Genomic DNA, 18,394 nt, shown 5'->3' with positions numbered 1-18,394 from the left:
TCAGACTCAGTGCTACCCCTGAGCTCAGCCCTTTTTCTCAACCCAGTGTTCCCTCCTGGCCTCTGTGGTTTCCTCTTTGCAAAAAAAAGCACCTCTCCATATTGAATTGCTTCGCTGCTTCTGACTTTGTATGCAATATAATGTGAGGTAGCAGATTCCCTGGCCCACAGGTCATGTAACTTTACAACTTTAAAAGGTAAATTATTGATAGCAACTAAGTAGAATATTTACAGAGAAAGATCTGGACATGATCTTTGCTTGAGTTTATTATTCTGACTGTTGCTTCCCATGCTTCCAGACAGACTCATTTTAATATCCAGGCCAGATATACTGCCATCTCCAAGCTTCTGGCAGTCACTGTTATCTGTCACACTGATGTGCTACACAGGAAAATTGTTCTGCATTTTTTGTGCAGAAATAAAAAGTTATTGGCATAGGTAATTTGGAAGACCAAACAGCTTTCTTACCCAGTGAGATATTGCTGTGTTCCAGAAGCATCTGAAGCAAGTCAGACCTAGTCTGCACATATGTTCAATTTCACATGGTGTCTTGAGGCCAAAATTTGGGGCCAGCTGCTCCAAAGTTTTTGGCATGTGCTTTTCTTTAACCACATTGACTGTTGCCTGTGTGTATGTGCTTGCATGGTTGTGGCCTCAGCTTTAGAGCTATATATATGTTTCTTAGCCTCTAAGTCTCTTTTTTTCTTTTTTCTTTTTTTCTTTTTCTTTTTCTCTTTTTTTTTTTTTTTTTTTTTAAGAAAAGAAAACACACAAGTTGGAGTTAAGTCTAAAAAGGCAGTTTGCTGTCGTTTGGCTTATTAAAATGCAGTAGTACCAGAAAATATAATGTGACAACTACTGCCTGACTTTTGCATCTATGTGGGATAGATTTTAATATTGTTTTAAAACTTAGACAATATAGGAAATGAAGCCTCAAAACTCATGTATTCTTGTTGCATGGAAACTGGTACTTTTTTGTCACACATGAGGACAGACATTAAAAACAACTTTATAAAGTATTTATGAGGTTTTGATTTACCACAATTATTTTCTCTGGCTTTTAGAGTCTCTGAATAGTATCTTAATGCTAGATCATATTTTCTGACAACAGAACACCAGATACACTGTAATGATTTGGCATTCAGCCTTCTGGAATGAAGGCCAAAACTGGCTAAATAAATCTTTTCCAATAGCAAGGAGCAATGATTGCATTGTAAACTCTGGATAAATCTGTGATATTACAGAAAGCAACTGTTTTGCAATAAATTGACTTGGAAAAAAAAAACCAACAAAAAAACAAAACAAACAACTACAGAAAAAATCCCGTATACTGGAAAGATGCCAGCGTTTAATAATGTGACAGAAATTTTTTTTCTTGATTATTATGCTCAAGGTTGGGTGAGAATCACAGAAGGGAGTAGTATTTAATAGAAATGTTAACTTTATTAATGACATGTAAAACACATTTGGATTCATAGTAGTCAATTCTACACATGGTTAAGAAAAGGCAGGTGGCCTGTGAAATATCTTGGGCTCATGCTATGCAAGATTTCTCTCACGAGAGGCAAAGCTCTGAGTTGCTTTGTATTCAGTTGAAGACAGTGGAGTGAAATACTCACTGATGCACATTTAATGCTAGTGGTGTATGTAGGTTTTAGAAACGATGCGAGAGATCAGGGCTGTTGTGCTAAACACTCTGCAAGTGTGTAGACAAACATCATCATCACCCAGAAGAGTTTATAATTTAAAATACAGATGCCTCAGACCTGGTGGAAAGGGAAACAGACATTTAAGACAGCTTTTGAAAGCCACAAAACTGCCAGTGGCAGCAGTGGGAGGAGAAGCAGTCCTGGAGGCTGAGCCCCATAGTGTGAGCTGTGACTTTCCATCCAAACGAGGGTGGGTTTGTTTGTTTTCAGTTCAAACTTTCACGTGTAGAAACACCATATGGAAACACACAGCCACACGTTGACATTACCGTGCAACTGTACAGGTCCCTCCAGCAGCTTGGTGTGTTGGACAGGAGAAATAAGTGGGCCCCATGGTGCTCCTCAGGTCAAGGCCTGGGAGCGGAGGGGCGGGTGCCCTCTGTGACCTCCTGCTGTATCTCTTCTTGAGAAACTACCCCAGTTTTGCTTTAAAAAGGGCCAGAACCAGCTGAACAAATGTATGGCTATTTGGTGTAGCATTTCCATGCAGATCAGGTTAAGAGTTCAGTTCCAGTGCAAAGACTAAATCCATGTTCTCCAGATAGAATAGCCTCTACCTCAAAAGAATATAATAACAGTAAGTATTATTATACTATCACAGTATAGTTAAAAAAAACATCCAGGCAAAACATCAGAGTGCAGAGGGCCACATTGGCGTGCAATGAAAGCTTTCGGCCATAAAACCCTACGAGGGTAGATTTGAACTTCTCGGGCTTTATTAGGACCCTTTGCATTCCTATTTGGAGCTACTGAGTAGCTACAATTAAAACCAGAGTGAAATGAGGATTTGCCCAGTCTCCCCACGCCCCTCCATCACCTCTCCCACCTCACAGCAGCACCAGGCGCTGCTCTGGGCCGCAGTGCAGTCAGCAGAGGGCACAGCTCAGCCCGGCCCCAGCTTCATCTCTGGTCCCTTCTCCTGTCCCTGGCCACAGCCCTGCCACAGCCTCACCCCAGGTCCCAGCTTCATCCATGGCCTCAGCTCTGGACTTGACCCCAGCCCCAGGCTCATCTATGGCCCTGGGCCTAGCCCGCCAAGCAAGGGGCAAGGCCCCGTGATCAGGCGGCATTGGGAAACCTCGCTGACAGCATCTCAGAAGGGCTGCAATATGTGGAGACACACGGAGAGCAGCCTTGGAGCACATCCAGAGCAAAAATCTGAGAATCTTAGCAGCTGAAAGATGTCGAGCACTCGCCTTTAGGCTGCGACACTTCTGGCACATTACTGGGCAGTGTGTCAGGACACGACTGGCACCGCGGCGCTCCAGGGGCCACGCAAAAAAAAATCTTAAGGCTAGAGCTACGGCTTGACACTTCCAGAGTTACTGCTTTGGTCTCAAACATTTCAACCCATCTGAAATGTAGCGATGTCCCAGCATGATGCACTTAGCACATCTGATTGCTTAATTATTATCCTCCCTTCCACACATGTAGAATCACAGTTTCACCTGCTCATGTGGCACCCACATGTGCTGTCCTGAACATCAGCCTGTGAGCAGCTCGGGATCACTGCCCGTCTGGTATCTTCCTCTCCTGCCTTCCTACGTGCTCTTTGCTCAACCCGAAGCTTCTGCACCCTCCTCTAGGTATAAATGCATTAACAAAACAATTCCTTTGAAAGTGAAAAGTGGCTTCTGAATAAAAATAGCTGGGAAGAATCCTTGTGCAATAGCAATACCAGGGAAAGTAGGTAAAGTTTTTGAATTTAGCTTTTTAAAAGCGTTCCATAATTTAAATCATGGAGGCTTTAATTAAGTGCTATTGTGTTGACTTCTTAATGAATATATGTCAAGTATTGCTAAATAAATACATCTTAGGTGTTCTCTCAGAATTATATCAGAAAAGATATTCTGAAAAATGCCCATCCATACTAAGTGTTTTCACTTCATTATGTAAAGAATATATCACGCCTACTCACAATATTTTTTTTCTAAGTTTTTAGGTGTTAACTTGCATTTCCAGTTAAAAAAAAAAATGATCTAAAGAGGCTTCAAGAAAGAGGCAGAGAGAGGGAGATGTAACAGAAAAAATAGTTTTGAGAAAAGCTGTAAATTATGCTCAGTAAATGAATGCACGTAAGAAGAAAATGAAAATCCCTAGTGGGAAACATAGATTTCCAGGAAATAGATATTTGCTCTATGTAATAATTAGAGTAATTTGCTTCTGGTCATAACCAAAGTACATTGAACAATACAGAGAGAGGAATCAGTGATAAGTTCTTGGTTCCTGTTACAGTCCATTTTCATTGCTTGGGGACTTTGTGTTTTTGTCTCAGAGGCCTTTTTACTCCACCAGTCTTGTCCTCTGGCAGGCTGGCAGCATGGTGAAGCAGGAATAGCAGTTTTGCTTATGTTCTTGTAGCAAAGGTAAGACTTGGCCCCTGTGTTTGATGCTGTGGCTCTGGGTTCATGCTGTCATTCAGGCATTCAAGGTAAGGGGGTGAGAGGGCAGATAAACCTTTTTCCCAGCAGCTGTTAACAGAGTTTGCAATGCATGCTTCAGATGCCACCTGGCCAGAGGCAGAGTGATTTAATAAACTGAGAGCTGCCCTGGGACTTTGCATCCTTTCCTTTCTCTCCTGTTGCTCTGCTTCTGAATGACCTTTTCAGCCTAATGCCTCAGTTTCTTCAGCTGTAAAATGGATGCAGGTCACATTGCAGAAGCAATCAGTAAAGTGTGGTTTTCTTTCATGAGAGAAAATGTGATGTATAATAACTGAGCATTATTTTTAATTGGGATGTTTTGGAAGAAAGCAATGTTTTGTGTGGTCCCACTCCCCCCTCTCTCAGTCTTGCAATACTGTAAGGATGGATTTAGTGTATTTTTTATAATTTCTGCTTGGTTGTTTCAGTCAGTTCAGAATAAATTACTATCCATGTGCTTTTGGGCCAATTTTGAATGCTTTTCCATTAATATTCTCCCAAAAAAGTTAAACATGCATGTGAAGTGAAGTGAAGTCACTGTCAGGACAAGCTGGCAATTAGAGGTTGATGGTAGACGAGAAATTGTAAGAGTCACAGTTTGGGAGACTTTTAGATACATAGAAGCAGGCGATGTTTAAAAGGCATTAAAAAATGTAAGTGTGCAACATTACAGATACTTCTTTTAGAAAAATACATTTTAGTAGATTGCAGTTTTCTTATAAATATTGTGTTCAACATTTTCAAGGGGTAACATGTCAAAACCTGCTAACTAATTACTAGTTATTTCTAATGTGATAAGAAGCAGTGAATTGGTTAACAGCATTGGTATTCAAGCATGCATATTATGCGTCAAGGCTGACACTCCAGTAAGATGAATGGGGGAAGTTAACTTTGCTTGATGCTATTGTTTTAGCTGGTAAGGATGAGGACTCAACAAGATGAAAGTATGTTGGTTTACATTGTCAAGGCTATCTTCACAACCAGAAGCTAGAAACTTCCTTTATTATGAGAAAACAAACACATAAATTCTGGGAAATATAATAAAATCCTCCATTAATCTGCATGAAAGCTTAAATCATTCAGATTCATAGATTTTCTACCTATGGTAATTCTTTTCTTTTGCGTTTGGAATAAGAACTTGTTGTGATTAGAGAGCATCATTGTTTGCATCCACAGATGAGCTAAGTAATTATAGTCATAAAACCAGATACAGCAGGCCTCTGTTTTCTTAAAAATGTAGCTTTTTGGAAATGTCAAATAACCAGAAAGAAATGCTACCCTATTCTCTTGAAATCTGGTCAGAAAAATAAATTAAGTTCTGTTCTTTGCTCCCTTTGTCTTGTTGAACAATATAGGATAACTCATTTGCTATGACTTTACACCAGCTTCTCCACTGCAAAACAAGAATGAATGAGTTATGCATGCTTTCTAAAAATGTTGAGAAATGTAGATGAAAAATTATTATGTAACCTCTAAGCAACAAATTGGGTGATGTTTCTTCATATTGAAATAATAAGAACTATTTCCAGAGTAACCTACCATTCCTTGTGACTAAGGATGACAGAATGCAGGCTGATTTTGTCTTGGCCCAAAGAATACATCTGAACTGCTGTTTTTGTTAGGTTTTACACTCCCATTTTCATAAGATTAAAGGCACCTGAAAATAAAATTGCAGGTCAGTGAATGAAGCTGTATGTTTGAAGATACCCACACTCTAACTTAATCACTGAATGTATCTCCAAATATCAGTATCTCATCTATAATATTACTGCTGGGATTTTCAGAAAAATAGCATGTAATGTCAACTCTGTACTTAAACTGTAACCAACAAACCCTGGGGAGCTATCAAGTTATCAGTCTTTAGTACTGAAAACATAACACCAGTTGAAGTATAGCTACCCAAAATGGGTCAAGTTACAGCCGGGTTGTGTTTTACTGAACTAAAATTAATAAGGTATTTTCAGCCAAACAGAAAGTGTAGATATTTGTGTCCAAGTTTCTGATGCTATGAGCTCATTTTTTTTAACCCTGTGAAAACTGGTTAGGTTTACATACACACACACATGCAAAACCTGTGGATACTGAAGCTCTAAGTTCTTTGTTTCACAGAACCTTGAGCTGGAATGGAGCTGGAAGGTCTAAGATGTTTGGGCTAGCAGTTTGAACTTTATGTACTGATCTGAATTTAAATATGTGCCAACTGGTAGAAAATTAGACAAAATCTTCCTTTCAAAACTGAAATGCTTATTAGTCAGAAGGTTCCATAAATGTTCTTTCTTTCTAAAGGAAAAAAAAAAAAAAAAAAAAGAGAGAGGTCATGACATAGGAGCTAATCTGAGCAAGTAATTTCTCAAGCAGCAGTAGAGGAAGCATCTTTGGTGGTTTTGGTTAAACACCTTGTTCTATGTACACTTCAATTAAACAGTTAAAGACAAATTTGTAGCAGACAGTATTTCCCATTTACAGTCACCATTTTTCTGTGATTCTGTAAAGACCATGTCTCTCAACTTTCCTTCCAATTCCACTGGTGGCTCTCCAAGAGACCGTGTGGGTTTGGCCCCAGATGATTAGATCTTTTTTTTTTCAAAGCACATAAATTATTTCTGGACCATTAATTTTGTGAGAATCTAATCCCAGCTCACTGTTGATTTTGGAAGAAGTAATTTCTGCTCTTCAGCTTATTTAGCAAGGTTGTCACATGTCTACATAGACTCTAACACATGCTTAGGTTGAATTAAAGACACAGACAACAAACTTCAAGCTTGTTTTTAATGACACTCTCTGAAAAGTCAAAGAATCCACAGATGCCTAAATGAATTACAGTGCTACTAATACAGCCTTTAAAAATCCTGTAGAATATATTAATCCAGTTTCTCATGTTTTGAGATCTTCATACAGAAAGAAAGGAAATTAAAAATCATCCTTAGTACTGTTGATTTTATGCAATATCTAAGTTTGAAATTAAGAAGTTTAGAATTTTTCAATGGAATAGAGACACAGCTGTCCTTTCCAGATTATGTTTGCCAAAATGCAAACAACAAAAGAACACTAGACACAGTTGCACGATGTTTCTTGACTTAACCTTATGATGGATACAGAGCCATTTATTGGTTTTGATATTTAATCAGCCATACTTTTATAGTTTTCTCAGCATACTTTCCTGCTCATCACATACTTTTGTGCACATGTACATAATATCTGTTGCTACTAGAAAACTATTATTTCAGTTTTCCTGTGAGGAAGTTGAGGCACAGAGAGAATAAGGGACATTTTCTAGATCAAGAGTCAGAGCAGGCTAAATGAGCCAACATTTGGAGCTGACTCCTAAATTATTTTACATCATTCCTAAGCACAAATCAGTGCAAGCAATCAAACAAAACATTAATAATTTAACTTGGTGAGTAAATCCCACCATTAACCAAGGATATTTCTACAGTTAGAGTTATTTTTATGTGTATTTTGGGGAAGAGAAGAATGAGGATTTTTTTTTTCCCATCAGAAATATATATGTAGTTTACAAATATCTGCCTTGGCAATACTTTACTAGTAATGCATATGTTTTGCCTTTTAAAAAACTGTTTTCCCAAGACTGAGAAAAACTGTGAGCAAAACTATGTGGCAGAAAACATATAAACATGAAAATATGGGATATAATTCAGATTTGATTAGATATTTTTTAAATTCAGAGTCAAAAAACAGTCTACTTCACAATACTTAAAAGATATATTCAGCCTGAGATTATGCTATTGATTGAGAAGGAAATGAAGGCAGCAATATAAATACACAAAACTACAACCAAGAGTAACAGCAGTGAGTTTAAAGCTGACTCTAAGGAAATATGGACAATTGATACAGGAAAACGAAAGTATTTTTTAAAAACTCTGCAGAGGGTGGAGGAGAATAAGAAACAGTATTTTCAGTATATAAAAAAGTGAGATCTTAGTAACGTTTTAAATCAAATACTCAGCAAGAACAGTAAAAACATGGAACTTGATGTGCAAATGGCAGATGTGTTCATACACATCTGTTTTTCTAGAAAAAGACAGGAAGAAGCTTACATTGAAGCTAATGAATAGTAATTTTTATCCCATCAGTAGCTACGAACAATGCTGAACAAATTTTACTACATTCTGGTTTTTTTTTTTCAAATTGGCAGGATCAGATAATAGCCTTGATGCAAGATAAGGTAGTTTATTTCAGTGTACTAATAGTTTTTTAATTACAGAATGCTGGGTGAATTGCAGAAGACTTAATTAATGTTGAGATTTTAAATTAAAAACCTTGTAAGCAGTATAAAAAACACTAATGAAAAAGGAGATAGTAAATAAATCTCTACAGATGTAGAATAGTCTTTTGAGGAAAATTTTTTTTACTGTGGTCCTGTTGAGATCTATGCTTTCTCCAGTGCCATTCTGTGTCTTTAGCAAAGTCTGGAAAATGTGAAACTCTCAATAGCAAAACTTAGAGGTGACAAAATAATTTGATGAATAAAAGGGAAGGAAAGGGGATGAACTAATCTGGAGTGCTTGTTACAACAGACTCATTAAAATAAGGTATTTTTACATAGCCCAACCTGAGTGCAAAGGGTAAAGAATTTACATAACACTTATTATAGGGGAACTGAAGCCTCTAGAGCACGTATTTTAGAAAATAATCAAATAATTTGAAAGTAAGTTACCAGAATGATGCTATGATTAAAATGTCAGATGCAATGCTTTCATGTCTAAGCACGGGAATACAGATGGAGAGGGTGATGTTCCCTCTGTGTGTGTCAGTGAAAACATTCCTGGAATACTCTGTCCAGTTCTGACATTTATGTTTGGAGAGGACATTGACAAGTTTTCAGAAGAAAACTTCAAGAGAGGCATGAGGTCTGCAAAATGTGCCTTATACTGAGACACTAAAGAAGCTTGGCTTACTGAAGATTACAGGGAGACCTTATCAAAGAATGTAAGATCTTTCAGGGGAAAGGTGTTCTTGATCAGATCTGTTTAGATAACTTAACGAAGTCTGTAAAATTAATTGTTAGTTTTAAGGTTTCTTGTTACTTCATCATTATCCAATTAATAATAAAGATGGAACTACTAGAAATTTAATTTTGACTGTTGTGAGCTGGAAACAGAGCACAAATATCAAATGATAGTAATTACTGTTTGGAGCAAAGTCCGACAGAAATGTGCAGGGTTTTCCATCTGTTGCAGTTCTTAAATTAAGCTGTCACATATCTCTCAGAAAGACACTCAGCCTAGAACAAATATTATGGCTGACGCAGAAATTGCTGTGTCCTGTTCTTTAATTTCTATAGCAAGTCCAATTAGAAGGTATCTCCTGGCAATAAAATAATTCAAGAAAATATAATTAAAGTACGTTGTGGAGTATGTATGGCACATACGTACTCCAAATACCACTACCACAACAAAAAAATACAGTTGAAAGGAAAAATTATGTCAAATAGCTGATTTTCATCCATAGTTGATAATGAAAAGACCATATTTCTGATACTGAGCCTGCCTCTAACTTTCTTCTGTTGTCCAACTCAAGTAATTTTTGCTAGGTACAGTTTTGTCTAATTTGCTTTGTAATTTTTACTCCTGAGTCTTAATTAAGTATAGAGTATGCAAATTAAACACTGTGACCACTGCAAAACACACTGGATTTTATATATGGTTGTTGTATGTGCCCAGGAGGCACAGAGAGTTTTTCTTTAGCTATTCTAAAAAGAGCTGGAGTGCAGATGGGTCTGACTGAAAAAAGTATACAAATACATCACATGTGTGTTTATGGTCTTCTGTCCTTCTTAAATCACATTCTCCACTGGCACTTCATTCTACTCTGTTGTTAAATGGGTGTTTAATGTTTCCCAGAGTTTTGCAAGGGAAGGCTAAAGCCATCAAGACTTTGGGGTTTCTTCTGTTGGTTTGTTTTCCTCTAATAGAAAGTGTTAAGGTCTGATGAGAAAGTGCTTAGTAGCAGTGGTGGCACGTGAATTAATTTTAGAAATATAAGCCCTCTAGTGTAATCTAGTAATCTTTGGGAAGGCCCATAGTTTCAAATGTGCATTACATTTTGTGTTCTATACATATGGGTCTAAATGCATCTCTGTTGGCTCAAGTCCATATATAATGGTATCTAATGCACTGTTCCTTCATTTCTGCCACAACAGGCAGACTCCTCTTAATTGACCAAACCCGTATATGTTTGTATGCTTTGCTTCATGTTGATAATATACTCCTGTGTATATTAAAACACATATGTCCTTTTTGGGCTGGCTACCAAAATGACTTCATAACATTCTTAGTTAGAGACACTTCAGGACTTAAAAAAAAAAAAAAAAAAAAAAAAAAGGATAGTGTTAAAATTGAAAGCTTCTTCAAATAGGCAACAACTTCACAACTGTTTACCTGAGAGCCTTTATCATTTACATTGCTTGGTCTTCCTTTTATGCTTCTTCTGACAGTATTTAATATTCGTAAGACTTTCTCCTCTACTTAAAATATTTCTTGAGCTTGGAAATTTTCCAGGGTTAAAAAAAAATGCCTTCTGTGAGCTTCAATAAATTATTTTATTAACAGTAAAAATTCAGTAATTTAATTTCTAAATACAGGGGCTATGTGATTGATTATTTATTTGTTTGTTTGTTCTGGTTTTAAATCCCAGCAAATTACTCTGCACAAGTTTTGCTCATTCCTGAGCAGATTTGGGCTCATACAGAAAGTCTTTAAGGATTTAATCTATATGATTAGAAAACACTCTGAGGGTGTGAACATCTGGAAATAAACTGTATGACCCACTTTAGCATACTTTGCACTATGAAAGCTTGTATATTTATTTCAGTGGCCCCTGGAGCTGCTGTTCTGGAGAGATTTGCTGAGCCTGGACCTCAAAATAACTCATCTCTTCTAACACTTGTTCCCCCAAAATATATTTTAATATTCAAGGTGTGGGGGAAAATTATGAGCATAAGAATGCATAGATCACTTTCTGGTTAAAGAATACTTTGTCCAGCATAACCTGTATTCTTCCATTTCAAGGCTTCTGCCTCCCAGCACAGCCATGAAGAAATTGCTTTCTTTCTCACCAGGAGAGTCATGATGGCAAGTACCTTGCTCTTTACTTACTGCTATGTGGTGTATTAAAGGCATCTGTACTGAATCATTCATTTGTGCAGCAGTTTGTGCACAGTTTAGTGAATGAAGCAGTGAGCTAATGAATGAACATTCCTACTTAAAACAGACATATATATCTTTCAAGTTGTATTCCTTCATCTCGATGGCATACCTCACCCCATTGACTCAGTCCAAAGTAAATCCATAACATGTCATAGCTGGACAGACCTCTGATGAGGTTCTTTTCAACAAGTTAGCATACTGTTAAGTCATTATTTTCAAGGTCTCTAACATAGAAGTCCCTTGTTGAACAACTTTGCTTTATTTGGCCCACTGTGAGAAGGCACGTTTGAGTGAGCTCTTTAATTCCCAATTCATTAATATTATTCCAGCACAAATGCAAATCTTTATAAGCATTTAAGCATTGGACTACTACTATACGTTCTAATAACACAAGATAATACTGTGCTCATTCTTAATCACTTAATTACAATAATTGCTAGAACAACTTTATGTATCAATATATAGGTCTTTTTTTTTTTTTTTTTTTTTTTTTTTCTGATGAATTTGTGTGGTTAGAATAAGTCACAGGGAGGGATTTTTACTGACTTGTGAATGGTGGTGAGTCTTAAAGCAATAATTTCAGTAACAAGACACCACATTCATTCCCTGTTGGCCATAGTCTTGAAGAGGACAGAATGGAGCAGTGGTTCTGTCCTGCTGTCGGGACCTGCCTGGGGATCCCCCAGCTCCACACTGAAGAGGAAACCAAGGAGAGAGTGCTGATTGGCTCCCTGAGCCTCCTGGTTGAATCTAACCTGTCATAATTTTAAAACACCTAAGCAACTGAGAGTGTCTTCTGGAGGAAGTGATTGCTTTTAGCATTCTTTTCCTATTGCTTTCTGAATGTCTCAGTACTTTCTTAATGTGTCGCCCTTCATAACAGGAATGCAAACTGCATATAGGCTTAAAGAAAATCAACAGTGACTCAGAAAATTAAAATTATCTGGAAAAACCACATTCCTCGGGGATAAAGTATCATGGAGATTTGATTGTTTCTTCTTGTGGAAGAGGCCAAGGTGTTTTATGATACCATGCAGTTGTAGCTGAGATTGGCCTGTAGCCCAATCAACTAGTCATTCCTTTCTGGTGTATTTCTGTATTGGACTTATGCTGAAATGCCCACAGGAGATTTGGTTAACTCTACAAATGCTTTTGCAGGTAGTGAGTGCTAATATAATTTAAAAAATCTGTTGTTTCCCACCCCTCTCCTACTCTTCACCTCTCTTTGTGAAAAAGGTAAATCATCCAGAGGTTCCTTTCAGCAAATACCAGTTTGTTGAATTTACAAGAAGGCATGCATTTCTTCTATGGGCTTGATGCTTTCTAATGCATCACAGGCATCCTAAATAAAAAACATAAAAAGAGCAGATGAAAACAAAAAAATTCCTTTCCTCCCAAAATATCCACACAAGAAAATTCTATGTAGCTAAGTGTATTAAACACAACTCTACCAGTAGCTTTTGTTCCAAATTGTACTCACTCACTTGTGCATATCCTTTTCAAAAACGAAGGCATAAGAGTCCCTCTTTCTTCCAGCAGCACAAGTTGAAAAACCCAGACATATTTCGCCGTCAGCTGCTGAAGGAAATGTCACCAATGTTTAGGATGATAGATTGCATCCTTTAGATCAACCATTCTCTCTCCTTCCTCTCCAAGGAGATCCATTCTCAATTTTTTACCCTTAAAACCTTAAAGAATCATAACAAAAGCTTCTCACTTAATTCATCACTTCCACTTCCTCCATTTTGTGAGCATTTGCATGGCATAAAATGTGTTGCTTGTGGCACTGCTCTTTTTGCCCACATATGAGCTTAGGATCAGCTATTCTGGTCAAAGAAGCAGAACTGCTTTTTTTTTTTTTTTTTAATTAAAAAAAATTTAAACCCTCTCTCAACTGCTCTTAGAAATACCGATGAAAAGGATTTCATCCCTTCCTCCTACACAAAAAGTTACTTCTGAAGTTTTGGATTACCAGCATTCAAACATAAATGAGACCAGGAAAAATGGAAAGTCTAAATCAACAACTTCCTATAATCTGTGATTAAAGAGCCAGAATATTAAAAAATACTCATAAACCTATATAAATGGGTTTTGGAAAACATGTAATGTCCAAAATTGTGTGGATGACTTGAGCTGAACTTGACCAGCTCTGCTCCACAGTAATAAGGACTTCGAGCTCCACCACGCTGCACCACTGCAGGGGTTGTTACATTCAGGTGTAGCACCAGCCCCTAGACAATATATGCTGTGTGCAGTGTCAGGGTACTTGGAAGGCAAGTCTTCTGAGATTTTAGTGAAAGATCTTAAAAAAATTCAAAATTCCGCTTTATCTTTTACCTTATATTTGTTTAAGGAATTACAGTTGTAGTTCCAGTTTATTTATCCCCTAACTTTACAGTTTATTATAGCTTTAATTCATTTTCCACAGAAACAGTTTATTGACCTGCACTTTCACAGATCCCTTATTTCTAGATATTTGTAACCACATAACTGCCTTCTTGTCCATCACTACAAAGGCACTTTTAAGAGGAGGCATGGAACAGGGCTAACACAGGCTTAAGTCCTGGTAACATGATGGAAAGGGAATCAAACACAGTTCTTGCCTAGCATAAATGGCAGCCCTGTTTCCATGTAGAAGTAAGATTGTGAGTCCTTCAGTTTTGTGAATCCTACCCCTTGTTTCTTCAGCTTTTTCTTTTACATATCCATGCAAATAAACTAATTTCCTTCATTGGGATGCTGTGTGCTTTGGGCAAGAGAAAACAAAAAAAATTCTTTTGATTGGATTAGAATAAGTCATGGGCTTTGGGGGGTTTTATCTTGTTTGTCTTGCAAAAAATAAAATCTCTATTTGCACATCATAACTACTTCCAGGAAACAGATTATAACATTTGATTCTGTGCTGAATATGTACTAAGTTTTGACTACTTTTTTTTTTAATTTTTTTTTTTTTTCTTTAAACTCAATACTGTGTCTCAGTTCATACATCTGTGAGATCAAAACCGCATAGTTCCAAAGCACTGGTAGGAAATCTATCAGAAAAAGCCCAGGTGTCTGAGGAACAGTTTGACAAGCAGAGAGACAAAAGGAACACAGGGAAAGGAACAATGTCAGAGAAGTGTGAAGACAAAGGGTCTGGAGGCAAGGTTCGTGCTCAGTGTCATAGGGGAAATAGAAACTCCACTGGTGTCAGCTTTCTTTCTGTAATGCATCTCTGTCCCAATTCATGCTAAATAGAATGGCATACTGCTGACAGCCTGTTATTTTACAACCCAGGTGTTTTTTAAGACATTTAGATAATAGTACTGTTCAGTCCCTTAGCTAGATTATCGATAGGACCTAATGACAATCCAGATATTTATAGATTTGTTTTATGGTGGTGTAACAGTGAAAGAAGTATTGTCTTTTCTGCAGACTCTGTGACAGCGGTACTCCTTGACTGGAATCTAGAGGTCTGGCCTCTTAACTGGCCTGTCCTCCTGCTACCAAGAGCTCTTTGGAGATTGAGTAAATTGAGCCTGGGGTTGGACTTGATGATCTTTTGCGTTCCCTTCCAACCTCTAATACTCTCTGATTCTGCGATTGATTCTGTGAGCCTTGGGAGTTCTTCAATCTTATATGGAGTAGGGATCTGCAACAAGCCAGGTGAATTGTGCTTAAGAGTATGACCTTCTTCCAGCTGTAAGTTTGCATATTATCATTTAGGCTAGAAATGGCTAAAGTTTCATAGATGAATCTCAGTTCAAGGTGCTGAATTTTTTCACCACTAGTGCTGCTGTATTATTTAACCAGCACAACAATATCTAGTTCTACTTCTGAAACCAGAAATGTTCCAGGAAAAATGTAATAAATTCTCAAACAAGTTTTATTTAAACTTTGTCTAGCTTCTGCAGCCTTGATTTCCCTAGTTTTAAGACAGACTAATTCAGCAAGCTTTGCATCTATTCCCTGTGACTACAGCTGTCATGAAACAATGACAGCAAACGTCAGTCCATCCAACTTGTCATTTGCAACATCTCCCTTTCAAACACCATTTCACATCACAGCCCAAACATGTCAAAAGCAACACACCAGAAATATCAGTGTATGAGGGCATGAGAAGATGGCAGATACCATCTAAGGTTTGTTTGAACTCGGGGTCAGATATTTCACTGTGTGAAGGAGATAGTACTAATAGTTTGTGTATGTGTAAATATTCTACCAGAAAGGGTGGTTTGCCAATCTCTAGGCCTTGCTTAATCTATTACCTTTCTCTTATGCAATTCTTTTTCTTCAGTGTAAATTCCTTCTCCAGAACTACTCCCCAGTCTACAGTCCAGCAGGTAGTGATGCAGGTGACAGATGCAGAATCTGGTTGAACTTGAAGTTTTCAGCCCCTTTAGTGGAGTGATATAAGAGCAAAATTCCCACAGAGCTGAGAATTGGGCTAACCAGGGTGATAGGACCTAGCGTTATCAGCATAAATACCTGTGATTTTTAAACAGATTTCTTTTGAATATAAATTCTGAGACCTGGATACAGTTTCAGTGGCTTGTTTTGTTTTTCTGATCAATGGGGGCTATATTAACCTTGTTTTTAGCAAAACTCCATGTATTCAAGAAACTGTTTTCTGTTTCTTTTTAAATCAGCTCAAATAAATTGACATTTACACCTGATACAGACAAACTATAGCTTCTCTGTTGCATGAAAAGATACTGGGTTTCAGGCCTTAAGGGTATGACAATAATATCAAAAATATGACTTTTTATCAGTCTTTTACTAATGTGTCTGTATCCAGAAAATGAAAAAGGCTGAAAACTTTTCCAGCCAAGGCTTTATGGATACCTTCATTCCACGGCTGCTTTTTTTGTCCATACTTTTTTCCAAGATGCTGTATAATTCCACATTAGCCAAAGGCTCCAGTCTTATGCTACATGGACTGTCAGTTGATTCTTGTCTTCCTGCTTTTCCGTAGCATGCCAACAGCACTATGTCTTGCTTTCCAGCTTTCTTTTGGAGAGCAATTTAATTGCATTTGAATGCCTGGTCCCTGGACTGTTCTGTCGAGCCAGGTAGCTGATGATCAGGAAGCCAGTGTTTTGAGTCCAAGATTGCAGCTGGAAGCTGCTGGAACAGGCTGACTGGATAGGAGCTGTTGAAAAACAGAGCAGCAGCAGCAGAGGCTTAGGAAGATGAGCTGTTCAAGTCTGTGTTCTCCCTCCTGTGGAGGGAAGTAAGTGCCAGCGCTGGCTATCTGGAAAATCTCATGAGACCTTGGATCTACAGGGATTATTATATGTTTTATTAAAAAAAAAAAAAAAAAAAAAGAAAAAAAAAAGAAATTGTTGCTTGTGGGGTCTGAGTGCTGCTCCGCACAAGACAGTAAATGGGGCTTCTTTGCAGTTTTCATTCTGCTCCCACTGAAATCAGCTGGAAATCATAGTTGATATGGGTGGAAACAGAATCTACACAAAGTTCAAATGGCTTTATAGCAGAAAGCTTCCAAGGATTTTATCACAGGTTGAAGATTCCTTCCTGTCTTATGCAGAACTTTCTATTAACCATATAACTGGTATTTTTCCACACTAGGATATGTTTCCAGAAATATTCAAACTGCCATACCTAATCAGACCAATGGTACATCTAATCTAGTACCCTTGGCTCCAGATGCTTCAGAGGAAGGTGCAAGAAAATTCGTAATATTCTATCCCAAAGGAAGTATCTTAATCTCTGGCAGTTTTTTGCTAGCTTTTGCCCCGAGCGTGAGTGCTTATATTCCTTATACACTTTTATCCTATCTAAGTGTCATCTACCATGTACATTCTATTGTTTGAACTATTCTCTACAGGTTTAGGCATAAAGGTCACAATAGGACAGAGGTCATAAGTCACAGTAGATCAAAAGCCATAGCGTGTCAAATGTTGTAATATAATTCATGCTCATGTATACAGCACATATATAAAGTGATAGCTCATGCTAAGGCATTGCCTCACATCACTCTTGCAGCTACAGCTCCCCTAAGAGTGTTATAATATGCTATTGACTTTCTTGTGGATTCATCGTGCTGTGAATTATTTCTGGCCAGTGGAATGCATGCAGTTACCTTTTGGGTATTACTTAAGCAGGCGTCTTGTGATTTTGCCAGAGATCTTTTTTGCAGGAGTCAAGGTGTGTATTGTTTCCCTAGATATATTTTTTTTAAGGGAGAGAAAAAAAAAAAAAAGAAAGAAAGAAACAAAAAATTTAAAAAAAAAAAAAGGAAAGAAACTTAGGTTTTACACTTTGGCTTAGAGATATATTTGGTTTATGAAAACAACTCTTTTTTTTTTCCCTTCTCCTAAAAAATAAATGATTCCATGGTCTCAGCAGGGATACATATGTGAAGCCATATTCAATAAACCCTAGGTGCCACAATTTTTCTCTCTTTCCTCTTAAACTAAAGAATAGACAACTGCCACATATTGTGCTCAGCATACAATCTTTTTCATATTTTACATGCATTTACTTTTTTTCCTCTTCCCTCTTTGTTCTGTTCCTTTTGGAATGGAAAAGAGATAGGGAATGAAACAAAAAGCACTGTAAATGATTGTCTTCCTAAAGACACTTTACTCCTTCTAACTGTGACTTTTCACCCTTTGGGTGCTTAGTGGAAAAGCCATTACTTGCTTGCTGAGGAAAAAGCATTTAATGAATCACAAAATCATTCAATTATTCTTAAAAACACTTCACATCACACATCTTTTTCCAAGCAAAGTGCGCATTTTTCACATTTAAATGGTGCATAACTACCTCATGCAATGTGTCCCTAGAGTTAGAGACATTTTAACAGAAGGGTTCCAGGAGTATAGCGAGTATTTTGATATATATTAGCATTAAAGATGCAGAATTTCCTCTGCTCTCTTCACTGTCTTTCCACAATATTTATGCAAAGTTGCCTTTCTGCTGTCATGCAATGTCTTGTTTTTTCCTCAGCTGAAATCTGCATGCGTTGCTAACCTCGGTGTGCAGTACCCGACAGTAAAAATGAAGCATATAGTAAAACTATTAGCCAATATGAGGCAGCAAAACATTTAGAATGCTTTTTTAATTAAATGACAATTTGTTTAGGAAAGGAA

At 37.5% G+C, this 18,394-nt stretch overlaps 1 long non-coding RNA gene across 3 annotated transcripts in view; it reads right to left on the bottom strand.

Moving 5' to 3' along the window:
- Positions 1–17,527, bottom strand: part of LOC139792276 (uncharacterized) — a 77,924-nt gene extending 60,397 nt beyond the window's left edge. For all 3 annotated transcript variants that reach the window (XR_011724201.1, XR_011724200.1, XR_011724202.1), the window contains exons 1-4: positions 17,383–17,527; positions 16,125–16,431; positions 12,785–12,878; positions 5,671–5,788 (exon numbers count right to left, since the gene is read on the bottom strand). This is a non-coding gene — a long non-coding RNA (uncharacterized lncRNA). The remainder of the gene's footprint in view (positions 1–5,670; positions 5,789–12,784; positions 12,879–16,124; positions 16,432–17,382) is intronic.
- Between the last annotated feature and the right edge of the window lie 867 nt (positions 17,528–18,394).

Source organism: Heliangelus exortis, chromosome 2 (genome assembly GCF_036169615.1).
Source record: "Heliangelus exortis chromosome 2, bHelExo1.hap1, whole genome shotgun sequence".
NCBI lineage: Eukaryota > Metazoa > Chordata > Aves > Apodiformes > Trochilidae > Heliangelus > Heliangelus exortis.
The sequence above is the reverse complement of the archived record's forward strand: the minus strand, read 5'-3'. Positions and strand labels throughout refer to the sequence as shown.